The sequence below is a fragment of the Cavia porcellus genome, unplaced genomic scaffold (assembly GCF_034190915.1).
Source record: "Cavia porcellus strain 051 isolate PalLab524CR breed Dunkin Hartley unplaced genomic scaffold, mCavPor4.1 scaffold_22, whole genome shotgun sequence".
NCBI lineage: Eukaryota > Metazoa > Chordata > Mammalia > Rodentia > Caviidae > Cavia > Cavia porcellus.
The window spans coordinates 58,332,616-58,346,944 of record NW_026947505.1 but is presented as its reverse complement, the minus strand read 5'-3'; positions in this window follow the sequence as shown (position 1 = coordinate 58,346,944).

Here is a 14,329-nt window from a genome sequence, read left to right as displayed (position 1 = left end):
GCTATCCATTTTTCTTGGCCCAGTGTTTGAATTTATACTGTACCATGAGGGATGCAGTGACAGCCACTACAATCTGTCCTACTTCTCATCAAAGTGAGATCACTGGGCTGGGACCTTGTCACACTCAGTCTTTATAATCTGAGAAAGATTTTTATTTACTTTCCTTATTATATTAAAGAGGCATTTTATTCAGATAATTTTAATTGCATTTTAAAACTTTGATTCCACATTTCTCAAATTCATAGCACAAAATATAGGTACCTGTAAGATAAATGAATATCTATAGTTATTTTTTGGTTTCTATTATTTGGAGTGATACTTGTAAGGATACAGAATTTCACCTCTTTTTTGTAAGGATGGAAATTTTTTTCTTTCTTCCTTTTAAATCTTTAAGAGAAAGAATATCCCTTACTACAGACTTTCAAGGCTGACACTTTGCAACACACTCTCTTATTTGTCTCTAATAAATGAAACATTTCCAAATTAAAAATGAAATTAACTCATCAATTAAATAACTGTAATTTTGACTTGTAAATATTTTAAACCATAAAATAAGATTGTAAATAAAAAAGTTGTAGAACATTGGTGGCATTAAGAAATTTTCATCTGTCAAATTGATATCTGGCTAAAATGAATAGATGTGAAAGAAAAGGATGCAATTTCTGATTAACATAACATTATTCTTTAGATTTCATGTAAAGCTTCAGGAGTAATAAGAAAGCCCTAGAATGAGAAGGAGCTCAAGCTTCCTTTGTCTCTCTGGCAGGGATGATGCAAGGTGTGAAGCATGAAATCCTTTGGACACTAAATTTCCTGTTGTCGTAACATAGGTGGCATTATAGCAGATGGACACTAGAAACCCATACAAGCTCACGTACCATACCATTAAAGAATCATTTTAGTTTCAAAATGAACTTTATCAAGCTCATTTAACGGTTTGGTTTTTTTCTCAAATTGTTGTCACCTGCTTTTTCCACCTTGTGAATCTAAAAATGATACAATTGTATTGTGCACAGAGGGACAACCAAAGATATAAATGATAAACTATTGAAAATACAACAAGATTACAAGAAAAGTCTAAAGTTTTCATGCTTAAAGAAGTCAAATTAAATGTAAGCTTCCTCATTTGTTCTGGTTTTCCATCTGGGATATAGTACTGATAATGCTCTTCTGACTTCATGCATTATTAACTAATTAATTAGTTCCTACTCTGTGAAGATCCTTGAAATTAAACCTGCCTATGTAAAAGAGCTAAATTTGTAGTTTAAAAGGATAAACTGTCATATCCATTCTTGCATTTGCCTTCCTCTTCCTATAATTATAACTTTGATACATAAATTTGAAGGCATTGGCACAACAACAAATGTTGTTATGGGAAATATAAACATACATGTTAATATGTCGTTACTGGAGAGAAATGTTTTTAAATGAATATACTTTAACTGCTGATATTTTAAAACAAGTCCAACAAGAGTAACATTTATATGCAACAAATTGTATATGTACATATATTTGTTATGCACATATGAAACTGAAATGGAGAACGAGAAAGAGAAAATAAATCTGATTTTGAACTACCCTTATACAGCCAAATTAAAACAAAACAAAGGCATTAAAATGTTGAACACATTGTCTTTAAGTACACATCCCTCTGTTCTTTTACATAAGAATGCTTACATATAAAAACCACATAGGCATACAAAAGTATATCCTCTGAAAATCACTTAAAAGCAAGATATCAAATGCCAATATTTTGTTCAGATGACTGAAGATTATTTGGTCTCTAATAATTGGAATTGTAGGACATTATTATGAAGAAGTGAATTATCATGTAATTTTTATTTTTAAAACCAAGACAATAAATTCTTGTCTTTAGAGTTACAGAGAAGTGTTTTATTCAGAAAGCCTATTGTTTATATACACTATTCTTCCTAATTAACAAAATAATCACAAGCCACATTAACAAAACCGCAGTAATGCAGTAAAGAAAATCTGTGTTTCCAACTGCCCTGAGGGTCATCTTCCAGCTTTCTCCAAATCACTATAATTAAGAGACAATTGGCTCCTCAACTTCTCATTGGCTATTTTTGATTTACAAAACTTATTGAATCAATTAACAGATCTAGCTTAGGAGGCACATTTAAAGGCACCACATCAAGCCAATTCTACCAAATCTCTGTTTAAAAAGTTGACTTTTGTGTTATTAAAATAAGAAAACATACATTAACTTGCACAAAACTTTTCATTTTTATTGTACAATTAAATGTTGCATTTCAAATATATTTTTCTCTGTATCATTTATTACATTATGATCACATTAAACAAATGAAACATTTTCATTTGTCAGCCACTTTTCCTAATTTATTATGTGGGTACTTTATGGATTGAAAGTATTGTATTCTCTGTATCTATATTGCTGAACTATAAGTTGATTATTTTTCCATGTGTCAAATGTGGAACATTCAACATTAATTTGTTTATCCATACTTACAGCGCAGTTTAATGAACAGTGGTTATATAGTAGGTGCGATGCTGTTTTTTTTTTTTTTTTTTTTAGCCATAGTGTCAATCAGGAAAACTCATTGTCCTCAAAATCGTTAAGACTTAATCCGAGGGAAATAGAAATACTGCATATTGTAAATTGTGAAAGTTCCCCTAACTGAGGTTCCCATAGGCTGTTCTGAGGAAAAACTTCTTAATTCAAGTATGTGTCAATGAAGACTGACTTTTGGGAAATTAGTTAGATGTTGTATAATGAAGTAGGGAAGTAATAGTGGGGGATAGCACAATTTAAAAAACAAAACCTGCTGAACATTGAAGTAGCATAAAAGAAGGAAATTGCAAAATAGTGTGATGTTTTATATTAAATAATGGCATCTCAATATTGCCTTGAAACATCAGGAAGTCACTGGATTTTAAATGTGTAATAATACGGTCAGATTGGAATATTTAAGAAGATCACTCTAGAATCAGCATGGAGGATGAATATTACCAGGTCTAGGAAGAAAGTAAAGGGGTCAGCCACCAAAAGTAACCCATTCAGAGGATAAGGATTTAAACTAAGGTATTGTCAATAAGGAAGGAGAAGGCCACATGACTGAACATGGACAGATAAATATCAGTAAATGCTCTGAAGAATGGATTAAAGGCTTAGGTAAACGTTGATATTAAATATGAACTTTTAAAAGTTTATATAACTTTTTGGGAGAAAAAAGACATCTGGGTGTCATTCTTTATACAAGGCTGGCCTTACAGTGATGATGTACAGATTTAAAAATCAGTATCCCAGAAAGATACATTTTTGAAGGAATGGGTCGAATCAGACAGTTGTTGATGTCAATAAAAAATATTTTCATACAATAGGACTTCTCACAGTAACCATAAACGCCTGCCTGGCATATGCAAGGTTTAAGTTCAATCTCCAATACAAAAAGAAAAAAAGAAAGAAAGAAACAATGGCCATATGCCCAAAACTGACATACAGATTTAATGTGTTCCTAATCAAAATACCATTAACATACCTCATAGAATTAGTGAAAAAAAATTTAAAATTCATTTGGGAACAGAAGTGATCTAGAGTAGCAAAAACCATTCTGGTCAACAAAGGCAAGACAAGGAACATTGCAACCCCTGGACTGAAATATGGTACAAGCTACTGTGATACAAGTAGGACAGTACTGAAGAAAAAAACAAAATAGAGCCGAGAATCAGTGCAACAGAGGAGAAGATGCAGAAAATCCTTCAAGCACGTTCAGCCGCCTTATCTTTGACCAAGGGGCCAAATATGTTCACTGGAAGAAAGAGCCCTGAGAACGTATGTGATAGAGTTTTGTAAAGACTGTTTTAGAAAACTTTCAAAATTATTAAAAATTTTAATCTGAGATTTAACTGTGAGGAAGAGATATGGGCAGCTGCATAGATATGATTTGTACATCTTGATACATATATTCAATCTCAGTAAACATTTTAGAAAAAATTACAATTAGAAAGTTAATTCAGACACCGTGCTTCTAACAGAATTTAGAAATTGATTATCAGAAAATAACACGAATATGAAGGACGATGCATGAAATTCCAATCTTGCTGCAGAAGGAGTGTCTGGGCCAGGATTTCTGTCGTGAGAAAAGACAGAGGTGTGCAGTAGGACTGGCCTGAAAGGAATCACAACCAGCAGTATTCACAGACTGCATATGAGAGGTCCACGGCCTGAGGACAGCTTGCTACAGACATGGAGGCACCGTGGTACAATATATTTCAAGAAAAAAAGAAAATTGTATAGGAAAACATTACTAAAGGTGAGATCAGCATTTTTCTCCTTTCTGTTTATTATACAATTTACATTTAATTTCACCTTCAGAATATTCATACCAGGTGCTTATAGTCTTCCTATGTTTTGGGAATGAGGTCCAAAACACAATCAGGCAGTGTCAGGAAAGAATGCTATTTGATTCTGTTTGTTCAATTTTCTTCTTTTAATATGATGTAGGAGTCTGCAGATCGAGTTCTCTGTAGCACATGGTTCTTCTCACTAGCTATGAAAATATGCTTACATGTTTCTGTGTAAATCAAATACACAAAACTGCTAACCAAATGATTGAGGTAGCTAGTTTTCAAAAGTGTTAACAGATTTTTAACACTCTTAATTGAAACCAATACTTACTATCCTGTATTAATGAGACAGTTTCTACAAGCCAAAAGGCAATAATCCAAATGTTTCAGTAAGAAGTACTTCTTTATAAATCTAAAATTTTTTGCATCTGCAAAATCATCCCCAAAGTATTTCTGTTTTCAAATTCTTAGAAAGCAAAAGATTTTTCCAAATTCAATGGTATTTTACACGAACTTCAAGATTCTGACTTTTGCTTCTTCATATGTAAAATCCATTTACTCATTGTAAACTTAAATTTTCTCTTACAGACAAAATAAGCAAACATAAATACTTTAGAACAAAAGTTACCACAGGTGTGGATATTGCCTAATTTAATATTAAAGCTGAGTTTACCTCCTAGGAGAATATCACTCATTTTATGACCATCTGAAAGTAGCAGTGAGAAAATTTATTCATTAAACAAATATTTATTGTCCTACTATGTGCTGAATACTAAAGCAACAGCATGGACCCTGTCTTAGGTGTGCTGACAGTATTATCATTTATTGGCTTATAGGTTAATAAATGATTGCACACATTCAATATCTGAGGAAGACAGAAGAAATTTAACAGTTTTATGAATAAGTCTAATAAAGAAAAAAGGAAAAAGAAATCAAGATCAAGTGATGACATCATTTCACATGCTCTCATAAAAGGGAGACCTTACATATGCATTCTAGGTACCACTTAAATTACTGTAGAAATAATGCCATACTCATTGAACATTTGGTTCTGAAAAGTTAATAATATTCTTGACTTATGATGCTGTGTCTTAGTGAGTACATGCATGTTATGATGGACCTGACCTACACTTCTATAGGACTTATTTTGCCCTGCTTAAACCAACTCACAATCAATTAATCATGATTAAATAAATACATATCCTACCAACTTACCTGCATAAATTCTTATAATTATACCACTGACCCCTAAGAAGGCAAATCTAAAGACATAATACCTCTCATGGGATCTTTCATTTGTCAAGAGAAGGAACACATATGGTCTACAGAGAAAATAATTTAAATCAAAATATAATCAGTGCTGAGGTCTTTATACAGTTTGTGATTTTTCTCACTGAGGCAGGAAGAGTCTTAATTAGAAACGTATTGGTATGATTATTTTGAACCGAGTTGTGATTTGCCGAAGAAACACCATAATTTTGCTCTTTCTTTGTATATTTTTCTTTTCACACAGGAAAAATTTGAGTCCAATTTGTCAAATTTTAGTCTTTCATAGTAAACCGTCATTATAAATTTGTGTAATTTTACTAGTCAGAAGACAAGAATGAGACTTTTGCATGATGATAGTAAGAGCAAATTCTAGGAAGACACCTGTATAAAAATATTAAATTGTTGGGAAAATGTAGTTATATAAAATGGACAAAACCTTATAGATTTTTGCATAATGCAAGTTTGAAAGGTAAAGTTCTTTATAATTAGTTACATCAAGTAAGCAACAGTTGTGGGAACTTCGCAGCAGATTTTTAAAAATGTAGAACACGTTTCTAGAACAGAAACAGTTGTTTGTATAATACTCATTTAACACAAACTAGTTTAAGCATATGAATATTTGTGAAAAAATTTCTTTTGCCCCATTAATATATTCTGAGAATCGTGTAAACCACAACTCTCACTTAAATAGCCAGATTTTATACTTGTGAAATGTGAAGAGCTTCTCTCATTAACCATCAGTTTTGGTGAGTACAAAAAAAAAAAAAAAAAAAAAAAAAAAAAAACACTTTTTTTTGTAGTAAATGAATGACTGTTTTCTCCCCCAAAATTTCTAAAATAGATAAAGAAAGAAAGAAAGAAAAGGAAAGGAAAAGAAAACCAGAAAGATTCCCTAAGTCCTTTGGTTTCCCCACAATATAAAAACTGGAGTTTCAATTACTAATTTTATCTAGATTTAAGTAATGCTAATTACTTTCAGTGAAGACTCAGCAGATTAATCAGGATCACTGTAGAGCTGTGAAGACCTAGAGTTCATGCAGATAAAGCTCTTGACTGCACAGCTACACTCAAGACTTGACACAGTGGTGACCAGACCCAGTCACTGAATACTGTGAGCCAGAGTTAATGAGAATGAGGTCTCAGGGTCCTGTCTGCAACTCCTCCTGTGACAATACATTTCCTTCCTAAATATCGGCATGCACAACTGTATTTTGAAACTGTTCAAAATAGAAAAATGAAAATAGAAAAACATGAACCTGAAAATAAGCCCTAGCTCCTGCACAGCTTTTCTGCTTTAAATGAAGCAAATATTAATTTCTGATTAATGGCTTTTTTGCTGATTTCCCTTCTTTGATGGCATGCTGGTTTGTTCTTTGTGTACCTAGTACTGCTTGAAAGCGGGAATAGTGTAAGTAAAACCATCTACCTCTTTTCTACAGAGAAATTTGAACTGGATCCCAGTCTGTGTATTGTGGTGTTTCACATTTTCTATGAAGGTTGAAGTGAAAAAGAAGAAAGAAAATTCCTTACAGCAGGATTGGATTCATTAACTATAGTGAATTTTACAAAACACATATTTCGAAGATAATTGTAATAATTTATTGTTTTTAATATCTACACTATGCCTTCTTGCATAGACAAAAATTCAAGAAGTAAATGCTCATCTTTAATGCATGAAATCATCTGGGGGCTTCAGTGCTACTGGTCATACAGTAATCACATGAAAGAGTTTGATGCGACATTTGTTTTGATTGTCTTGTAAACTACTATTCAACTATAAAATAACAATATTTCAGTAATTATTGAATTAGAACTATAGTTCACACATCAATATAAGAGTTAATATCTTTATGGCCTGCGATTTTCTTATAGAAAATAAAATCATCCCAAAATAAATACATTATCACTGCATTATATCACTATATATTATTACATTTAAATACAATAGATATTGCAACCACTATGAAGGCAAAGCTTTAAATTTCCTTCAAATACCCAATGATTTATATTAAATTAACCTTTAAAATTCTATTATAGAATTATCTTTGGTCAGCATTTATTCTACTGAAAATGAATTTTGTACAGAATTCACACAAAAATCAAGTTATTAGGAAATATATCAACCAAATTTAGTTGATGATTTGTATTTAGAATACCCTCAATACTAATTGAGTGATATTTTAGCTAATGAATGATGCAAAAATTGATGATTCTATGAGTCTATTAGGCTTATTAGCTTCTACAAGGAAGACATTCCAAACATTTATGATACGTTTTTAGATGCAACACCTAAAGACACAACTCCAAGTACTATAAATCATAAAGCTGAAATCTTAAAAGTTTTAAATGCTTAAAGTCTGAAGTCCCTGATGCATAAAATCCTGAAAGATCAGAATCCCAAAAATGTAACTGATTTTTTTTTTAAATTTGAAGGGCACATATTTATATTTTTTAAAAAAAGAATCCACAAGAGAATCAAATAAAAACATGGCACCGTAAGGCACTTTATACAATAGAATAGATAGTAATGTGCAATTCTTTGCAAAGATAACTGCTTGCAAACATAAGCAATCAGACATGCTAAGAACAATCTCTTGGAAATAATACTGATAATGAGAAGAAAAATGGTATTAACAGAAGAATAAGTCAAAAAGTGAAGTATATAAACATACGACTGATAGTTTTTTTGAACCCAGTTTCATAAGTATGGAGGTCATGAATGATGGTTTAATTTCTTTGATGAAATTCATCAAAAACCATGAAAGATAATCACCACATTTTCAGTTTTTCAAAAAAAATCAAGATAAATTTTATTTTTCATAAATACATTTGTATTAAAAGAATATCTTTTCTTTATATCATGTACTATGAAAACCATAGCATTTTTATTCCACATACAATACTTGCACATAAATTTAACATTGTGATAATACACTGTCTTGTAGTCAAACTTTCAAAAACAAATGGCAAAATGAATGAGAACTTTCACAAAATCTCTATATAACTTTACTTACTGAATTTGATGTGATGCAAAGATGAAGTGCAGGCCGTAGTAAAGTAGTCAAATGACATTGGCAACTTATAATAGTAGGACAAAACTAGAAAGATAAGAAAAACTAAAAACTAAAAGGGAGAATTTGATGCTGAGAAAGTTCATTAAAGACTGACCATGGTAGTTACCCAAAGGTGCTGTGACAGCTGGGTGACTTTCATATCGTTAACAACATTTTGAGGTTTTGCATTGCAATGACTGGGGTTGAAGGCATGGCTATCCTCAGAGAACATTTCCAATTCAATTTTTACATGATGCTACCCTTTCTGAAATTTTTCTATAATTTGATAGATAATTAACACCAAACATGGGCATCCTTTAGTACATTTTCCCAGCCTTTTTCCATGTTTCCTCTTTGCTTTGGGTATGAGGACATTTTAGACACATTCACACACATACCACAAATTTGGCTGATCCAGTCCCAGTGATTGAACAGCAACTCATTTATCTTATCTACTGAGCATATAACTATTTTCAAATCAGTAAGTAATGTCACATTCAGGTCAGTGTAATTTGATTAACTAAAAGCTCCCAGAATTTCATAATATACAAGGGATGTCAATGTCTGAGGAACATTTTTACAACTGAATTTTTTATTGTCGTTATATACACTCATGGGACTTTTCTGCCAAAGGCACTGGGGAAAGTAAACAAAACAAAACAAAACAAAAAAATTTTTGATAACATCTTGATATTCTGTTTTAGAAGCCTCAATCACACCTTAATTCTAATTTGTCACTAAAGTTGACTGTGAGATTTAATGCAAATTCATTTCTTCTGTAAAATCCTCCAAATGATCAAGTAAATGTTTTTACTGAACTTTGCTCCCCACCCCAGTCATTAAGACGTAGAAGAGTGGATGAATATGAGCATTTTCAGATGAAGAGGGCACAAATTATATTTATTTGATAAAAAGCAGTGAAGACAGTTTTGAAAATATCATCCATTAGCCAAAATACAGCATGCATTAGTTTTTCCATGTTAGATTTACTGGTTAAAATCTATCTTTTAGGACTGTCAAATTCCTAACCAAGAACAGCTTATCATTTAATATATTTTGATAAAACAGAGATGTTAAATCAGCAAGCATCTTTGTGATGAAGACAATTTTTTGAAGGCCAGCATGATCTTATGTATAGTGTGACAGAAGCAGTACAAAATTAAATAATTCACAGTCTTTTTATGTAAAACTAAAATTCCTGGTTCAGAAATTAGCTTTCTGCCGCTTTTGCATAAGCCTTTTTTCCTCAATAAGAATTGTGGGTTCTGGGAAGTTACCTTTCAAAATTTTAAAATTTAGGACTTTACTTTTGTTAAATTGTGATTTTTTTCAGAATTGTTTTCTTTATATTTTTAGGACTTCAGGAATTATGAGCTTTCAAAATTTTAACATCCATGATTAAAGCACTAGGGATTGTGTGTTTTAGACTTATGATCTGCACTATTAAAGATTTATCCTTTGTATTAAAATTTTCAAAACTAAACTCTAAAGATCTCATACTTAACCTCGGATGCATTAGGGAAAATTTTCACAATTATATAAATTTGAACATGTTTAATTTTCTCATGAAATTGCTACTATACAGCCCCTTAGTTAAACAGTATGGTATAGGAAAAACATCATCCCTCTGCTTCTCAGTTTTTGTTCCAAGAAGCATGAGAATTAATCTGACAAAAAACTGACTAGCAATAGAAATTACATGCTAAACTGGCAACATTTTTATGTAAAAAAGGCTTGAGGGAAAAGTCAAAAACAAAGGAAGTGACTATTCAGGGACTTATGTCAGTTTACCAAAATGTGACAAATTTGGAAAAAATGATCAAAGGACAAAAGAAATTCCAGCTCCTGGCTGAAAGATTGTGAAAGTGCTGAGAGTATGCAGGTACATGAATGTTGTTCGGAAGATCTCTTCTGTTCATTCAAATCTATGATGAGACATCTCTGGAGTTATCTTCTCTTTCTTATACAGGAGAGGGGATATCTTCACCAAAGGAAATGCATGATTACAAAAGAAAATTCCTGCCCCCCATTTAGGAATGTCAGAGGAGGACAGAGAACTCTTCTGTGTCTGCAGACTTTCAGGTGCTGTCGGCTGTTAATAGTCTTCTAGAGAGATGGCATACGCGGTATTGGGGTGGTGTATTCTGATCTCACTTTATAACCATCTTTCTCATCTGCTGCCCAGCTCACTGTGTAGGTGAACATGTAAAATAAGGATGGAGAAAAGGAAAGAGAAAAGAATTTCAGAAACAACTTATTTGTTTCTTTAATGCTGTGGGGGAAAAAAGAAAAGATTCTGCAGTCCATAAAAGAACTGGGAGCACTACCACTCCGCCATTTGTTTCATAAGTTGCTAGGTGTCTGTTTCGTTGCAGCTGGTTACTTATTGTTACATATAAACACCTGTAACAATATTGCCATTTGTTAATTTTTCTATGAGTAAAACAATTATTTTCCTTCATTAATGAATTGAAATAGAAAATTCACATGCATACATTGTGCTCATCCTAATCAAAATCAGTTTTATCGTGTAATCCACGGTCAATATTATACACAGTAAAACGTTTATTGATGTTCATGTAAAGCTACTGTTATTCTTGGTGGCTTCTTTAAGACAAGGCCATGTTAATCGCTCAATGTTTTCCAGTGTTTATGTTGTGTTCTTATTGAGTGCATTCAATTATTAAGCCAGTTTACAAATGTTCTCATTTTTATAAAATAGATTCTACACATTTATCTTATTTATAGGTAAAAGTTCCATTTTGTGAATTTGAGTCTCTCTCTCTCTCTCTCTCTCTCTCTCTCTCTCTCTCTCTCTGTCTCTCTTTCTGTCTCTCTCTCTCTTTCTTTTTGTCTCTCTCTCTTCCTCTCCCTCTCTATAGAGAGAAATCAAAGAGACCTGCAGTTAGTGCTGGTTTTTGGAAAGCTTATGGCACCGTCTGACTTCCATATCATATTTTAATATCTGCTTTTAAGAGTCATGATTGATTAGGACTTTCTAAAAATTCCATTGTCAGTTGCAGCCTTAAAGGCAACAATTATTCTATATTTGAAGAAAAACAGTCTAACTCTTAAGATCTTGGCATCCTTTTTTCTCACCTTGAAGAGAAAGCTAATACTATCTTTAGCAAAAGTATTGTAAGAAATGGCTTTAATATTTAACTCATATTTTTGACTGGTATTTCTTGCCTGTATTTTTTTTTCCCAAAGAAGCAGAGCCTCATTTTATTTTTCTCTTTTTAAAAAGAGTTTCTGAGAATGAATTTCAAATAACCCTCTGATATTGAGTTCAATGATTTTTATTTAAATTTTCATCTGAAAAGCTTTATTCTAATTTTTAAAAATTTTATTTTATCTTCTTGAAGATAAATCTGAACAAATTATTATTAAAATCACTGTAAACATTTCTTATGTAAGATAAATTTCCTAATGCTATAACAGGCTATGAGCAAAGCATTACAGAATAGCAAATTAATGACCGTCACAATATATTAGTGAATTTGAATATTAGTGACATGAAAAATAAAAATGAAGATAAAATTGTTACTATGATTAAATGGAAAATTGCCAGTAGGATGAATCTGTCAAATTTAATTATTGAATTTGATTTTTTTCTATTTGAGAATAAAACTGACAAAGTATGAAGGCTTTGAGGTCAAATATTCCACACAGTCACTTCAGTGTGAGTCGATCACGCTGAGAATAAACAAGAAAACAGCATCAAGAAGAGAATAGAAACATCCCGTAGAACAGGAACGATGCCTGCTGCAGAAAAACTTGCTGCCTGTTTTCAGAGTGAGCACAAGTGAATACACAGAAAAGCTGTATTTATCAGGGATGCCGGTAGTAGTTGGTTCTTATGATGGCATCTTTAGGAGTTAGGCTGTATTCCTATATTCATCAAAAAATAGAAGTGACTGGAGGGCACTGAACTCTGTGCACAGTTAGCAAATTACTTTGCACAGGCCATTTCCTAAGTCAGGGAAGCCCGGACACTGAAGAAGTTAGCTGTAGCAAAGTCTTCAGATTACTCAGGGATTAGTTCTCAGAGGAAAACTGTTTCACTGAAATTAAATGGTAAGCCTCTTCTTCAACAATTATGAATTTAATTTATACTAAATTTGTAGATTCTCACTGATTCAGAAACTTTGTACTTAGTAATATGTCTTCTTGTGTGTGTTCAGGCTACTTAAAAGATACTTTTTATTTTTCAAATACTGAGAAAAATATGATTCATCAGCATCTCCTGGGTTAAAATAGAGTTCATCACTAATTTTCATATATTTGAAATTAATTCCCAATTGAGTTTTTTGAATCTTGTTTGTGTTATGCAGATTTATTCTATATGTGACTAGGACTGAATCTATCTTGAAAAATATTTCATAAATTACTTACAATTAACGAATATTTATGACAACTCTATTTTAACCCATGTATGAAACTTATTGATAATTAAAATTCTGCCTTGCTTAAATATGAAACATATCACAAGTAAATTATCAACTCGAGATGAAGCAATCTACCCAAAGTATTTAATCATGTCAGACGTGGTGACGCATCCCAGCACATAATCCCAGCACTTGGGAGGCTAATACAGGATGATTGCTGTGTATTTCAAGTCAGCCTGGGCTACAAAGTGAGACTTTGTCTCAGAAAAAAAAAAAAAAAAAAAAAAAAAAAAAAAAAAAAAAAGTATGCATTCAAGAAAACATACCTTCCCATTCAGACATCTCTAAGAATTTTTTGTTTCATTTTATCTTGCACTTATCAGACAGGAGCCATGCCACTGAGCTATAACCCTGGCTATTTCATTTTCTTAAAGTATAAATTTATGTCTTTATTAAAGTAAGTGTCTTAAAATTGTGCTTTGATGAATTACTGTTACTAAAGATGTTTTGAGTGAAATTAACTGAATTTCATTGACATTTACATAGAGATGCAAAACTATAAGCATTGGACTTTTAGTATGCTGCTAAACAAAATAAATTTATATTCTAGATCGTTTTTCGTTTAACTTCTTTTTCTTCCTTTTTAAAAAGTCTATTAGTACATGTGTTAGTACATAATTTTTACTTTCCTTGTGGGAAGTTGGTACATGTACATAATACACAATTGTTTAAACTCCTCCCTCCCTGACAACCAGTCTTTCCTCTATTTGTGGACATCTTTGCAGGCCATGATACCCACATGACGCATGTGGGGCAATCCCAGTTCCTTTCTCTCCATCCCTTATCCTTTCCTCTCTGCATCTCTTGGTCCCCTTCCCTTTGAGGGTAATCGTAACTCTCTACTTTCTATTATTTACCTTTTACTTTGCTCTGTACACTTACTGTGGGTTTCTCATATGAAGGAAACAGTGTGATACTGGAGATTGTGTGTCTGATAGTTTTACATAATATCATGAGCTCGGAGAACATTCGTTCTCCTGCAGATGTAGAAACTATGAGAATAACTTTGTGGTTGTAGGTTTTGGCAAAAAAGGAATAAAATGAGTGTAACTGTTGGAAAAACAAGTTTTCTGTGAGTGTACTCTGAGAGAAAAAAAGCAACAGTGAGAATTATTATTATTTGTGATTCATTTCCTGAGATTCCTTAAATTTAATAAATTGTTTGAGGCTTATCCAAACAGCTACTCACGTCTTCATAAATTATAGTAACATTAAACATGTAACCCAGTA